Genomic DNA, 15129 nt, shown 5'->3' on the forward strand with positions numbered 1-15129 from the left:
TGGGTTTAAAACAGTTTATCCCTGTTTAATAGACCAGGAAGCCTGGGCTGAGGGGACCTCTCGTGGCTGTGCTTTGGGATGTTGCTGACCCAAGATGGTCCCTTAAGCCCTGGGCCCTGTATCCCTCTCCACTTGTCATGCCCAGGTGCTTGGGAAGAAGCAGCCCCCAGGACAGGGTCTTCTTCCCGTGTCCCACACAGAAACTGCCATCAGGCTGCCTGGTGGGAGCTGGGTGGCGTAGTGGAGAGCATGGGCTTTAGAGCCAGATGGATCTGGTTTAAGTCTCAGCTCCATTCATCCCATCGGTGGGACCCCGAGTAGGTCTTTAAAACTCTATACCTCCCTAGCCTTGTCTGTAAAATCAAGACATGGCTTCTGACCTCATCAGTAGCTGGAAGAATAGGGAAAGATGTCTGTGAAGTGGCTAGTTCAAGGTCTTGCCCATGGGCCTTCTATAAACGTAGACATGTGTCTTGTCTCGCCCACCCTGTTGAAGTGAGGAAGTCTGGGTGGTCCTCCAGCCCTCCCTACTGGGTGACAGTGGGTGGAGCTGACCCTGTTTCCAAGGGGAAAAAAGAGGACATCTTGCTGGTCACCCGGCTTTCCTCAGCCTAGCCCTGCTTCCTTGAAGGTGGATTCACTTGTAGTGCAAAGTGTTAGATTAACAAAAAAGTGGATTTGCAGAGCCTCAGCCGAGGTGGGGTATGTGTTCCCCATTCTTCCCAAGGACTGACCTCTTCCCAAGCTCTGCTCAGACCCTGAGGTCTGGGAGCCAGTGAGAGAGAACCTCGTGGATGGGAAGTTTGGGACTCCCAAACATAGACACCTGTTGAGGAACCAGTGTTGCAACTTCTCATTGAGTCATCCCTTTGGAGGGCCTCAACTTGTTCATGTGTGAAATGAAGATGTTGGATCAGTCCGAGGTTCTCAGACCTACCTGTGTGTCAGGATCACCTGGGGCGACAATGTACATTCTTTTCTCTGGCTCCACCCCAGATCTCCTGTTGGGATCTTGGTAGGGAGCCTGGAAATCATGCATTTTTAAAGATACGCAGATGATTCATTTTTCTGCAAGTCTCTAATCACTTCCTTGACATTTCTCCCTTGACAAAAGGAAGTAAAACATCTCTCCTTTCCCTGGAGCATTCGGTGCTCATCCTCACTGTGGGAACTCTGCAACCAGCCATCAAACAAGTATTTATTGAGCATCTGTTGTGTGCCAGGCCTGGAGATCCAGATTGTGAATCAGACCGCCTCTCTGCCTCGAGGGGCTTCCATGGGAGGGGCAGGTAGACAGTGTATACCTGTGAACAGGGAAGAGAGTGTCAGGAACTTGTGAGTGCTGGGGTGGGTGTGTGCATGTGTTGAAGGAGGGCCGGCGCAAATGCCCTAAGACGGGAAGGCCGCTCTGAGTGGGAGGTTGGAGATGGGGGTGGTTGCAGGGGAGGGATGGGATGCCAGATCTAGGGAGGAGCATTCTAAGCTGAGCGGAGAACTAGCTTGGCTTGTTTGAGGGAGAGAAGGAACCCCTTCATGGCAGGTGTCAAGTGAAGGGTTGGGGGGTAGGGTGGGGATGGGGGTAGCATGGCCCTGGCAGGCTGGGGCCACAGGGCAAGACCTCCTCACTGCAGAGGGGCTGGGGAGCCATTGGAGGCCTGAGTGCTGGTTCCTGCCCTCAGTGTGTGTGGAGGCGGGAGGCTGCTGGATTGGTTCAGCTGTGAGGCATCGGCACTCAGGGTTACAGGACGTCTCGGCAGGTGGGCTCGGGGGCAGGCGGGGCCCGCTCCTGAGATGAGAGGTGCAGGGAGAGTGGTTTTTGAAGGGGAACCAGGAGTTTGGTGTGGGCCACATTGGGCCTATCCGGCAGGCGTCGAGACTGCAAGAAGTTTGTGTGGGTAGGATCTGAAGCCCTGGGGCCAGATGAGGTCCCCTGGGGACAGGGTTTAGACAGCAGACAGGGGGACCGCGGGGACAGACGGCGCCCAGGGCCTCACTCTGCAGTATGCAGGAGGAAGGGGAAGAGGAATCTTGGGGCGGGGGGCAGCGGGGCTGAGAGAAGCCGGGTGAGGACTGGAGTGGGTTTGGGGCGGCGAGCTGGGTCCAACTTTGCAGGCAGCGTGTGCGGAGGGGAAGGTGCCACTGGGGTCCCAGCCACAGCTGCACTATGAAGTGGGCCTTCGCACTGCTTTGAGGCCTCAGCAGCCCTCACTTGTGAGGCTCAGTGATCTCAGGAGAGGCAGCACTAGGCCGCGGCGGTGCTCTTGTGGCTTTGCTGTGTGGGCTGGCCCAGCGTGGCAGTGCTCCCTCCGTGTGTTGGAGTGCTCCCCCGCTGTGTTGCAGGGCTCCCTCCGTGTTGGAGTGCTCCCGGGCTGTGTTGCAGGGCTCCTTCCCTGTGTTGGAGTGCTCCCCCGCTGTGTTGCAGGGCTCCTTCCCTGTGTTGGAGTGCTCCCCCGCTGTATTACAGGGCTCCCCGCTGTGTTGCAGGGCTCCCTCCCTGTGTTGAAGTGCTCCCAGGCTGTGTTGGATTCATCTCTGCCCCCTTCCCTGCAGGTGGGCTGTTCCCACATGAGCTGAATCCTGCCCCTGAGGCAGGCCAGCGGCTTCACTCACCGTTCCCGGCACTGGGGACTGCTGCACGGGTGGCTTTTGCCACCCGGCTCCGCTGACTCTGGGACCAGCAGGTAGATGAGGCTCTTCGTGCTCCTGAGCCTTACGAGTCTTCGGCCAGAAGTGGCCACAGTAACCCCTGCCTCCCAGGACGAAGATGAAGGGCGATGGTGCGCGCAGGAAGTTGAGAAGCGAGAAGTACGCATGTGCATTTATTCTTCCTGCTGTTCTTTCATTTTACCTCTGGGGAGAGCCCCTTTATTTTACAGATGTGATAGTGGAGACCTAGCCAGTATCCCGCAGGGCCCACCCCCTTGGTCCCCTCCCCGGAGCTGGGCACTTGGGGAGCCCCACACCTCCTGGCTGAGTCCCAGGGCGCTGTCCCTGTGGCGCTGGCTGCCCCTGGAGCTGTGCAGGGAGGGCCCTGCAGTGGGTTGCAGTGAAGGGAAAAGGGCCTTCCCTTCAGCTGGTCTCCTCTCCTGGGGAGAACCTACCCGCCTGGGCTAGGGGTGGGCCTCTCTCTCAGTTTCCCTCAGAGGGCAGGGCTTCTCGAGGCAGATGCATGCTCTTCTGGATCTTTCACTATTTAGCTTGCCTATGATGGCCGAGGCAGCTGCCTGAAGCACCTCTGGACAGGAGGCCATGAGGGAATGTCTTTTCTTGCTCTGCTCCTGACATGCTGTCGGGGCCTCATCTTCTCCTTTGAGTGACTCCTGTGACAAGACCTAACAAGCTGTTTGCAAGGCCTCACTGATCAGGGACAGGGAATTGGAAAGCAAAGGAATCTTGAAATTCAAGCTGGTTTTTAATCTGTTAGCTTTTGCGACAGAAGAATTTTTGTGACCTTGATGGCGAATCTCTCTGTTGTTATCGCCTGTTTCCTAGAGCCAGGAGGGCAGGAGGGACCCTGCTTCCCTCCAAGTAGCTGTCTTCTCGGTGTGCTTTGGGGTCCTGAGGTCTTCCCCTCTTTGAGGACTGACTTCTTACTGTCCTTGAGACAGAATTCGTCCTCTCTTTAGATTTTAGTAATTTTGGTTTCTACATGGGCTTAAGTTCTGTTTTTAACAACTCTGTTGTGGCATAAAGAAAACTTCCCTTTTCAATTGAGGTATACTGTACATAGAGACAAGTAGACACATCAGCCCGGTGATTTTTACTAAGCAAACCCACAATGTCATCAGTCATTCAGATCAAGGAACGCGGCAGTATCCCCCCCCCCCCCCCCCCCCCCCCCCCCCGCTCCCTGCCCAGGTGCTCGTGTCCCAGGAGTAATCACTTGGGACTTCTAACACCAGAGGTCGGCTTTTCTTTCAAACCTTAGATGAATGGAATCATACACTACGTACTCTTCTGGGATCTGGCTTCTTTTATTCATTATTGTGTCTGTGAGCCATTGGATGTGGCCATCAGTTCATTCTTCCTGCTGTCCGGTATTCCATTGTGTGAGCATACCACATTAGATCCATCCTACTCTACATTTTCAGGCTGGAGCCATAATTTTCTATTTCTGGTCTTGTCCATGTGTTGGTGAACACGTGTACGTCTGTCTGCTGGGTATATCCCTAGGAGGAGAATTGCTAGGTCATAGGGGAGACACTGCCATACAGCTCTCCCAGTGGCTGCACCGGTCCACACTCCCACCGGCAGTGAGTGAGAGTTCCTCTCCAGCGCTCCAGCCCCCGTTGGTCTTTTCCAAGTTGGCCCGCTGGTGGAGGTGTTAGCGGTTATCCCTTTGTGTTTTAAATTTGCATTCCCTTCCTAACTGATGCTGTTGAGTGTCTTTTCATATGTTTATGTGAAGTACCTGCTCAAGCCTTTTTGCCTCCTGTCCATTTTTGTTGGGTTGCCTGACACTTTTTCCTGTTAATTTCTAGGTGTTCTCTGAGACCTGGGTAAGTGCTTTGTTCCGTATATGTATTGCATTTTCTCCCCTTCTGGGCCTTGACTCTTCACGCTTTTAATTGCATTCTTTGGTGAACAAAAGAAGTTCTTTATTTTTATGTAATCCAGTTCATCAGGGTTTTTTTTTTTTTTTCTTGAATATCTTCTGTGGTCTGCTTAGGGAAATAGTTGCATACTCCTAGGTCATGATGACATTCTTTTATGTTATATTCTAGAAGTTGTTTTTTTTTAAACATTTTTTAATTTAAATTCAATTAATTAACATAAAATGTATTATTAGTTTCAGAGGTAGAGATCAGTGATTCATTAGTTTTATATAACACCCAGTGCTCATTACATCCTGTGCCCTCCTTAATGTCCATCACCCAGTTACCCCATCCCCCCACCTCCCTCCCCTCCAGCAACCCTCAGTTTGTTTCCTATGATTAAGAGCCTCTTATGGGTTGTCTCCCTCTCTGCCTTCGTGTTTTATTTTTCCTATTCTAGAAGTTTTATTGTCTTACTTTTCACCTTTAGATTTCTAGTCCATCTGGAATTTTTTTTTTTTAAGATTTTGTTTATTTATTTATTAGAGAGAGAGAGAGAGAGAGACAGAGCACAAGCAGGGGGAGCTGGAGAGGGAGAAGCAGGCACCCCGCGGAGCAGGGAGCCCAACTGGGACCTCCATCCCAGGACCCCGGGATCATGGCCTGAGCCCAAGGCAGACGCTTAACCAGCTGAGCCACCCGGGCGCCCCCAGTCCATCCGGAAGTTATCTTTGCGTGGTGTGAGGTAGGCATCAAGATCCCCCCAATGTGGGTATCAGTGACTCAGCACTATTATTTGGCACTTGTTTTTTTAGAAAGAAGACTGTTTTCTTGTGAGTGTTTGGCACGCAGCACCCTTGATAATACTGCTGACCTCCCACACCCTCTTGATAATCATTGTAGTTATTATAAAAGTAGTAAGAGTAGTGTAGTGGCTTGCTTTCTTTCCTCCTTTTCGGGGGATGTTACTCAGTCCAGCACGGGAGACGGGCGGCTCCTTGTAGGCAGGGATAACTCTTAAACTTACCTAGCACAGCATTCAGACATTTCCGAGTGCCCGTGGCAGTGGCCCCGTGCGGGGTATTCTGTGTCCTGGGACCCTGAGCCCCCCTACACTTTGTGCGCCAGCAGAGGACTTACCGCGGACTTGCAGGGAAGGCAGGGGCCCGCCCCGCCAGTTCCTCTAGAGCCTCTTAGAGGGCTCTGCCGTCCGGGCCCTGGACCAACTGACTGGGGCTGTTCTGACTAGAAATCCGAGTTGTCTCAAACAGTTGCTTCTAGGTCACTTGTTTCAGCCTTGAGCTCTATGTTGTAAATGGACCGCTGTAGACATCTGGACCAGGATGTGGTTGATCTGTAGTACTAAGTATTATAATGCAGTTTCGAAATGCAGTTCATGTTCTTGTTTCAGGGGAAAATGTGACCCATGTTTCACCTCAGGATAGCGGGGAACACTTCCCCAACCCACACCCACACGTTTCCCCACATGTCCCTCACATGTTCCCCACACGCCCCCAAAGCCACCTCCAGCGCAAGTATGGATACACATACCTGCCCACTCTCCAATCCCCACACACCACACAGCCACTCCCACTATACACCCAGCCCCCAGCACCCTCCACCCACACCTACACATGCACACACAACCCCCCATACTCACAACCCCACCATACCCTCAGCAACCCTCCCCCCCCCCCCCACACACACCCGAAGCAGCTGGGAGGGACTTGGCATTTCTACGCCATTGCAGAGTTTCAGGAGACCCCACTGGAGAGCTCCATGTGGCTGGGTCCTGTCTGGCCCTGCTTCCTCCGGGGCTCTTCCCTTAACCCCAGGTGCCCTGGCTTTTCCCTGGGTTTGTTTTGGAGGGAAGCAACAGCTTGTACTCTTGAAAGAATTCCAAGAGGAAAAACGGTCACTGTGGTAACGACGCCCTGTGGGGAGTAAAATCCACACTCCAGAGCTGTTTTGAGTCAGGCTTCTAAAGAGCTACTCTGTCTAGAGAAAATGTGAGTGGCTGGAGCAGAAGACATTTGCCCTTTCAAGGACAACCCCTCCCTTCTGCCTCCACACTGTGTTCTGGGTGGGGTACCACTAGATTTCTTGCAGGGTCACTGAATCCTAAAGAAAGTGCACCTGTGTTTGCTACCTGGGTGAGGAAGCCATCAGATGAGAGCAGAACTTTCCTGCCCTGAGTCCAGGAGCCCGGGACTGGTCAGGAGTGGGAGAGCGCGCTGGGCTCTCTGGGGCAAGGAGTAGCTTACTGAGTGAGTCCTTTGAGCCCTTCTTATGCATCCTGTTGAGTGCCTGCTCTGTCCCAGGGCCTGTGGACTGAGGTCAGCAAGGGCGGACTGGGGCTCATTGGGGAGACTGTGGACCCGCGTACCACCTACGGTAATTATAATACAGTGCACTGCTGTATGCTGGGGAGGGGTATCCTAGAACTGTGAGCATCCTGGGGATGGAGGGCTAGCGGGCGCACTTGTACACAGTAGTACACAGTACACTGCGCAGAGGAGGGAGCTTCTGAACGCGCCGTGAATGCACTGACCCCACTTTATCTCCTTGGTTAGCTTATGGGGCATGTCCCCACTCGGGCTCTGTGCCCCAGGCTGCACAGCTCTTAAGATGGAGCCCGATGGGGTGGGGGTTCTGAGTTTGCCTGAGGAGGGACTGAGTGCAGGGCATGGAAGGTGATAGCTCTTTGGAGGCGTGGCAGGGGCAGAGCAGGCAGGTGGGGAGGTAGTCCGAATTTGGGAAGCCCACCTGTGGAAGCCCCCTGCCTCCTCCAGGGCCCTCACATCCTGTGGCTAGCCTTTTCTGACTTGGACTCACATTTTCTGCACGCATGTAGGATCTGCCCTTCGAAACTGGTCCACCCAAGGGCATGGGCCAGGTCGTCCCCTGGGTGACGCTGGTGGCCGCTCTGGGTGAACTCAGGGAAGGGAAGAGGCATTCGTGTGGGAGTCTGCTCTGTGACCCTTTTTGCAGTGGGGTGGGGGGAGTGAGCATGGCTTGGGGGGTGGATGTCATGGGCCTCACGCAGAGGGTGCAGGCCTCATGCTAGGCTCCCCTGTCATCACCGTCATCACCATGGTTGGTGCCTGCCCACTGAGGACCTCCTCTGTGCGGGCCACCGCACAGGGCTCCTCACACCACTTCCACTCTCATTTAGCAGCTCTGTGCAGGAGAGTGCAGCCCCAAGAAGCTTGCTGTCACCCAGGTCCACCCCACGGCACAGCCCAGCATGCTGGTCACCCAAGTCCACCACACGACACTGGTCAGCGCCAGGCTGCTTCCTTGTGCGCTTCTGCCTTCTCAGCCCCTCAGCCCAGCACAGGGTTTAAAAAAGGGACGCCTGGGTGGCTCAGTTGGTTAAGCGGCTGCCTTCGGCCCGGGTCATGATCCCAGGGTCCTGGGATCGAGTCCCACATCGGGCTCCTTGCTCAGCAGGGAGCCTGCTTCTTCCTCTCTCTCCCTCAGCTTGTGCTCTCTCTGTCAAATAAATAAAATCTTTAAAAAATAAATAAAAATAAAAAAGTACACTTGGCTTCTCGAAATATGTGTAGGTGAGGATTAAAAGACCTTGTTTAAGCAGTATTTCCTCCCACCAATAGATGTGCCAGTTCTGACTTGTAGTTTAAGTTTGGTTCCAGTTAGGATTTTATCACTTGTGGATCACACCAGAGAGGAGACAACTGTCTTGCCTTTACTTCTCCCCAGACTGTGACACTCTGAGAAGCAGCTGATTGGAGGTTAAAATAGCTTCCAGTCTCCTAGAAGCCTCAGCGTACATTGTTGCTCTGTGAATCTCTGGCTTGCTTGGGAATTGATGCCCAAAGAATTTGCTTTTCCAGCCTGGGTGCCCATGTGGGGGCTCAACTCCATGTTGGGATGGAGGGATGGGGAGATGGACCCCAGGCCATGTGAGTTCCTGGCTTACGTCAGCGGTTGGCCTTTGTGATGGACTTTGCGGGGATGCTGGGGCCAAATAACAGAACAATTTACACCCTGTGCCCAGCTTCTCCATTTGCAAAGTGGGCATCAGAACCTGTGCTCTGCTTGCATCCTAGGGTCTCCCTGTGGATCCAATGAGCTGTGGGACCTAAGATGGCTTTGAGCCCTGAAAGCACTGCACATACTTTGTTCTTAGGTTATTGCCATAAAAGGTCATGTGTAACCAGGGTGCTTAGTTGCAAGCAACAGAAATCTGTTCTGGCTGGCTGGTTGTTGGTTTGTTGGTTGGTTGGTTTAAAAAAAGAGAGCCAGGGGTGCCTGGGTGGCTCAGTGGTTAAGCATCCAACTCTTGATTTCGGCTTGGGTCATGATCTCAGGGTTGTGAGATGGAACCCCGCGTCGGGCTCTTTACTGGGCATGGAGCCTGCTTAAGATTCTCTTCCTCTCCATCCCTCTCCTCCCCTTCTCTCTAAAAAAAAAAAAAAGAGAGAGCACCAACCTTGCAGGTCCGCAGCCTGAAAGAAGCCCAGCATTTCTCAGAAGTGGCTCAGTGAGGAAGCCCTCCTGCCTCCAGGTCCGAGACCCTGCAGCGGGCTTCTGGAGTCCGTCATGCTGCAGCTGCTACCAGAGAGCGGTCCCTGCCGCTGGCCCCCCGTCCTGCCCCACTGGGAAAGCGAGTGTGGGGCACTTTCAGCCTCCGTACTTGCAGCTGGCTCTTCCTTCCCCAAGCCTCAGTCAGAGCTCCCCAAGTAAGGGAGGGGTGCAAGCACCAGGCGGCCCGTAGAATGCTGGGCACTCGGGTTCCATCTCCTTCCTCCAGGGCTGTGGGTGACACCCTTGAAGTCAGGAGACCTGGGGTCTAGCGCTAGCTCTTGCCCTTCTTGCCCTGCACACTTTCCCTGGACGTCCTGCTGCCCTCGATGTTTCTGTTGTGTGAGCGCTTTCTCCGTCTTTCTTCCCACCCTGCCTGCTCTGTGTCCAGAGCCCTCCCTGGTCGCTACAGGAGCCCTCAGGCAGCTTGGCATGGCCTCGACTAGATCCCTTCCTCCCCTGGGTCGACCTCTGTAAGAGGAGGGACGTGGTCCCACTCACAGCCTCCTCAGTTGGACAGTGTGGTAGAAGCATGACCTGGGGGCAGGCAGGCTCTGGGAACATTCAGACTTCAGGTCTTAGCCTGGAAGATTCCGATTTGGTAGGTTCTATTTATAACACGTTCCATGGGCCACTGGATCTAGTTCATCCCGTACCAGATGTTATCTGAGGCCTTTGCAGCCCTGACAGTTTGTGGGGTTTTTTTTCTTTTCTCATTTGGTAAGAATGGACGTGGTCACACTTCTCCGGCTCTTGTGCAGAACGCACGCCCAAACCTTATTTGCGAGAGTTTTGGAAGCATGATGCAATCAGAAAACCTTGGTTTAAGTGCTGACCTATCTCTTATCAGCTGTGGGCCATTGAGTACGTCCCTTAGTTGTTCTGAACGACGTTGGACATTGGCGGCTGGGACGACAGTACGGGACCCTAGGGAAGCCGGGCGGGGGTGGGTGGGGGCAGAGGCCCCGTGTGCATGAGAGGGAAGGGTGCGCGGCTTTGTGAGCACCACACGGCACTGTGCAGGGGGACGGGGCTGTCCCTCCGCCCAGACTCACAGGCAGCTGCCGTCCGCCGTCTGCTGTCCTGGGGCTGAGAAAGTAGCTCTCTTGACCCATATCTGACTCGTTTCTCAGCGGCTTCAAACCTTGCCCTTCCCTTTCTGGTCCTTTCCTCATGCTCTCTATAAATAACACTCTAGTCCCGCTCTTGCCCCCTCCCTGCCTGTCCTCTGGATTTTGCCGGCTTCTCAGAGCTCTGGGTAAAGTCGGTAGCCCCTGGGGCAAGCCTTTCCCCTGCGGGCTCCTCCTTCCCTCTCCGCGGACGCAGGGCTCGGGCTCCATATACCTGCTCCTCCCAGGTACTCTTAGAGCCCCCTGCCCTGCCCGTTCTGCCCTCCCCGGACAGCCCACACTTCTTCCGGGTGAGTTAGGTTTCGTCTTGTCAGCTCTTAGTCACTGGGCATTCCCCCAGCACCCTGGAAGCCAGGGCGCTCACTTGGTCATGGCTTTGTCACCTTTCCGCCCAATGACAATATTTGAATGAAGAAATGAAGCAACTGGACAGGCACGTGGATTTGGGAGTTGGCTGAGCTGAGATTATTCTCAGGGAGAAGCCGACTTGCCTTTTCTTAAAAGTCTGTAGTCTGCAGCCAGACCCAGCAAGATGAACTTGACTGGGTACGAAGTCTATCCAGACCGTGAAGTTTCCAAAATCAGTTGGTCAGGCACGGACTGGGGGCAGTTTGACACCTGCCCACATGGCAAAGAGCTGCACACCTTGTTGATCACAGGCTTTGAGCAAGCCAGTGGCGTCACGTGGAAAACAGGAGCCCTGATGTGGTCCTGTTGTTGGCGGCTGTCAGGGAACGGTTCGGGGACCCGGCACTGCTCTGAATGGGCACATGGGCCTGGTGAGGTGGGGAGGGAGAAGGGTGTGATTTTCAGGGCCACCCACTGGGGTTTTCAGTCCCTTGCTTGCTCTTTCCCTTGGATCCAAGGATGGTGAACACACTATAGATAGGTTCCCTCTTCCCTCTGGGGCTCAGGCGGAGAATCCCGTCCACCATCCAGAGTTCACGTGCAGAGGACGGATCTGGTGGGGGTCAAGACACCAACCGCATGTCCTCGGGACCAGAGACTCTAGGTGGCTGTACCGTTCCCCAGAACTGGCCAGCTGGGTCCCCCGTGCGGTTTCCTGACTCCAGCTGTCCACGTTGAGGCCACGGGAAGGGGGTTCCAGGCCAGCCCCCAAGTGCCACACGGGGCTGATTCCTACTAGGGCAGGGGGGTTTCTAAGCTTCAGGGGCCTTACTGTTGGCCTTTGTGACTTGCTTGCCCTTGCTGCAGCTGTGAGCTTTACCGCGGTGAGGAAGTCCTGGTGGTTGTGAGTTCTGCTTTGTGGCAGAGAGGCACTCTCCCCCTCGGAAAAACGGGAAATGGTGGGGCAGGGTGAGAGGGTGGGGAGGTAACCTCATTGTTCACCATCAGTTCGTTTCTTAACGGAAATTTTTGTCCTGAACGGGGGAGCTGTCTGGTCTGGTTGGAGGGCACTTGACCTCCATTGTAGCTGCTGGTTTGGCTGCTGGGCCCAGTCCCGGGCTGCAGACGGACGCTGGTGTTTGCAGGCCTCAGTTTCCCCTCCCCCTGCCCCACAGCGTGCTGGTCCTTTGGGTTTCGTGTGTTTTTAAGCTCAAGAACGGTCACTAAACATTGACTGGGCTGTGTCGGGCCTGGGGGGCCAGCTTCCTGCTTTCCCGTTGAGCCAGGTAAAGGTCAGGAGAGTCTGTTTAGGGTGTGAGTAGTCAAGACTGAGCCACAGGCAACTGGGTTCCTCTAGCTGCTTTTGTTTTTAGATCATTTTGTTATTAAATCATTTTGACAGCAGAACGAAAGGAAATGGAAAAAGTACTACCCACAGTCGTGTGAGCCCGTGAAGTCTTGGGCCACGTACGTGTCATGTTAGCATGGTTTGGCTCATGGCTGTGTGCGTGGGCTCGGCACCTCTCACGGTCCTGGGTGTTCTGTGTCGTGGTGCTGTTCCTGTGACCACACAGGCCAGGTGCATGAGCACGTCGGACTCCCCTTGCAGTTCCAGTTCTCCGTTAAGAGAAGTACAGCTGTGAGCACTGCTCCATGCATCGCTCTTTTATCTCCTTGTGCTTTGCTGGGTTTGAAGCTCCTGGCCCAGAAATGGCCATATCTGGGGCTCCTGATGTCTGTCTGAAATGACACCAGGAGGAGATGCGAGGCGGTGGGATGCTGACGCTGACGTGCCGTTCGACACTGTGTGTTTGAGGTGGGCGTGGGAGCATGGCCAGAGCAGAGGGCTGACTTCAAGGGGGAAGGAGCCTAGGCTTGACACCCACCCTGTCCTTTGACCCTGGCAGCCCAAGCTGTGTGACGCTGGGTAGGCTACTTACTTGCACTAGATTTCCATTTTTCTAATCTGTGAAAGAAAGCAGTGCTGACCTTACTCGATTTTTTTTTTTTTTTTTTTTTTTTTGAGGGAGAGAGTGAGCGAGCACGGGGGTGGGGGGGCAGAGGGAGAGGGAGAAGCAGGCTTCCCGCCGAGCAGGGAGCCTGATGCGGGGCTCGATCCCAGGACCCTGGGATCGTGACCTGAGCCGAAGGCAGACGCTTGATCTACTGAGCCACGCAGGCGCCCCTAGATTTTTATGATGATTAGTTAAGTAATGATTCCTTCAATTAATTGGATAATTAATTGCCTGGCATACTGTTATGAGCACTATTATTATAGGAAATACAGCAGAGCAGGGATGAATAACAGTGGGGGCCAGCCCTCTTCAGAGCTCCCCTTCTGTTGGGAAGTCTTCTGATTTGATGGGCCTAGTTAGATTGGATCCTTACCACACCCCTAAGAAGTGGACGCGGTTGAGATTTTAGCCCTCGGTCTACAGGAAAGAAGCAGGGGTGCAGGTGCTTGGCGGGGGGCGGGGGACAGAACAGACAACTCAGTGGTGAGCACGCAGATGGAGATGGTAGAAAGGACTGCGTGTGCGGCAGCAGGGAACTGGGTGGGCTTCTGTTGGCTGGGTTCCCAAACCAGGGGGAAGGCTAAGGGCTCTGACATGCACAGGCCTGAGTCAGGTGCCACTGAGCCTCAGTCCTCACGTCCAGGAGGCCTAGTGATGCCTGATGTATGCAGTTGTAGGGAGGAGAGGCTTGTCTGTAAGGGCAAGAAGTAGCACGTGTGTCCTGCCTCCCCTGGGTTGCTCCTTCTCTCCTTTGCGGGTGCCAGGTGCTAGGGGACAGCGACGGACAGGCCCCTCAGAGCCTCCAGTCAAGGAGGGAAGACAGATGACAAACAAAATCGCACCCAGGTAAAATCGAACGTCTGGGACAGTTCTCAATGGAGGGCCTGCCCGGGAAGAAAGCGCTTCTGCTGAGCGTGGGTGTAACCTTCAGGCCACAGGGCCTCGAAGGGGCTGAAGCTCACCCGCCATCTGTCCGTCTCCATGCCTTGTGGTGGCGTGTGCGGAATGAAAGATTCTGTGGGGAAGCCTTGCGCCCTCGGTGCCCGTGCTTCCTTGTCCCTCATCCCCTGGGGAATCGGACAGGTCATTCTTAATTTGAGTTTCAGTTTCTAAAAATTGCATGTTTGTCATCTACAGAAACTTGGCAAAAAATAAAGAAGCACTGTGAGAAAAGGAGGATGCCTTCCATTCCCAGGCCACTACCTTTTACCGTGTTGTGGGGGAGCAGTTTCTCTGCGGATCGCACCGGCCCTAACCTATCCTTGGCTTCCTGGCCCGGGTCCTGGGCCCTGGGTCCTGGGCCCCTCTTAGGTCTGTTTTGGTTCCTAGAACTCAGCTGGCTCTCCACTTTCTTGTTTGTTTGTTTGTGGGGAGCAGGCGGAGCAAGGGGTGGGGGGTGAAAATAGAGGGACCAGCTGGTTCCCCAGCGTTGTGCGGCGAGAGGCGGGGTTCAGGTCAGGCCCGTTGCCGTCGGATAGCAGGACCCCAGGGTGCCAGCAGGTTCTCGCCCACCATGGGTGTCAGTGTCAGCAGGGTGTCTACCCTGCACCCAAAGGTGGACCCAGGTTCTCTACCTTCAGTGTCCCCGCTGAAGTAGTGCCGGCCCCGCTCCACAGGGGGGGGGATCAGAGAGGTCCTGTGGTTTGGCCTGGGCGCCAGCTCTGGTAAGCTGGACGGGTGCGGTCTGTGCCAGGCCAGGCCTGCTCCTGGCTGTTTTCGGCCCACAGTGTCCCCTACAGGGAGGGCCCTGTGGGAGCTTGGAGCCTTGCTGGCAGCCCAGAGGAACCGGTCCAGGCCGACTGTGTGTGAGGGAAAGGGGGGGGGGGCACTGGTCTTTGCCCTGCCCTCAGCATGACCTTTCAGGGACTTCTTTCCTGCTGTGGATGGTGAGGGACCACGGGGGCCCTGCCAAGCCTCTTCACTTCCCCCCAACTCCTTGAGGTGCAGGACAGGTGGCACTTCCTTTGGAGAGCCTCCCCAGATACCCACCCCCGCGTGCTGCCTAAAGAACTCCCCCCACCCCACCCCCACACCCCTGCCATGTTGTTGACACCTTCCCTTTCCTCCTCCGGGGCATTACCCCCTTGAGAATCTGAAGAGCTGTGGATTCGTAGTCCAGAGAAATGAGCCTTTTCACACCTGGCCTGCTGTGTGTGTCTGACGGTTGACCTCTGGGATTCCGTCCATGGGCTCAGGCTAAAATTGCCCCCCCCACCCCGGGTCTGTGAACACTAGGTGCCCTCCGTTCTGTTCTTTTTCCTCCTCAGGACCTACTGTGGCGTCCCTAGCACAGGGAGCCAGTCAATATTTGTGAACCAATAATCTGCTGGAGGGGTTATCTGCCGCCTCCTTTGAACACAGCCTGGGCCCCAGCTGTGCTTGTGGCAGGACCAGCAGCAGGCTTGGCTTGGGCACCCCCCCTCCTCCTCTGCCCCATGCAGGGCGTCAGCCTCCATCCTGGGGCCAGGCCAGGTGATGGGGCCTTGGTGGTGGGGCTGGCCCTGCCTCTGCAGAGGAGCCGGCCCTCTTCTCTGCTGCTGGGGACACCTCACT

At 55.0% G+C, this 15129-nt stretch overlaps 1 protein-coding gene and 1 long non-coding RNA gene across 3 annotated transcripts in view; one reads left to right on the top strand and one right to left on the bottom strand.

Annotated features, from left to right (window-relative positions):
- The window catches only part of CCDC12 (coiled-coil domain containing 12), a 49479-nt gene that overhangs the window by 9965 nt on the left and 24385 nt on the right, over positions 1-15129 (top strand). The gene's annotated exons all lie outside the window — the stretch shown is intronic.
- LOC114196385 (uncharacterized) lies at positions 1185-2743 on the bottom strand. Its single transcript, XR_003606663.2, has 2 exons — positions 2611-2743; positions 1185-1304 (listed from the first exon to the last, which is right to left on the bottom strand). It is a non-coding gene; the product is annotated as an uncharacterized LOC114196385 (long non-coding RNA).

The sequence above is a fragment of the Eumetopias jubatus genome, unplaced genomic scaffold (genome assembly GCF_037043125.1).
Source record: "Eumetopias jubatus isolate StellerSeaLion01/CBP00866 unplaced genomic scaffold, mEumJub1_p1.0 scaffold_1, whole genome shotgun sequence".
NCBI classification, from domain to species: Eukaryota; Metazoa; Chordata; class Mammalia; order Carnivora; family Otariidae; genus Eumetopias; species Eumetopias jubatus.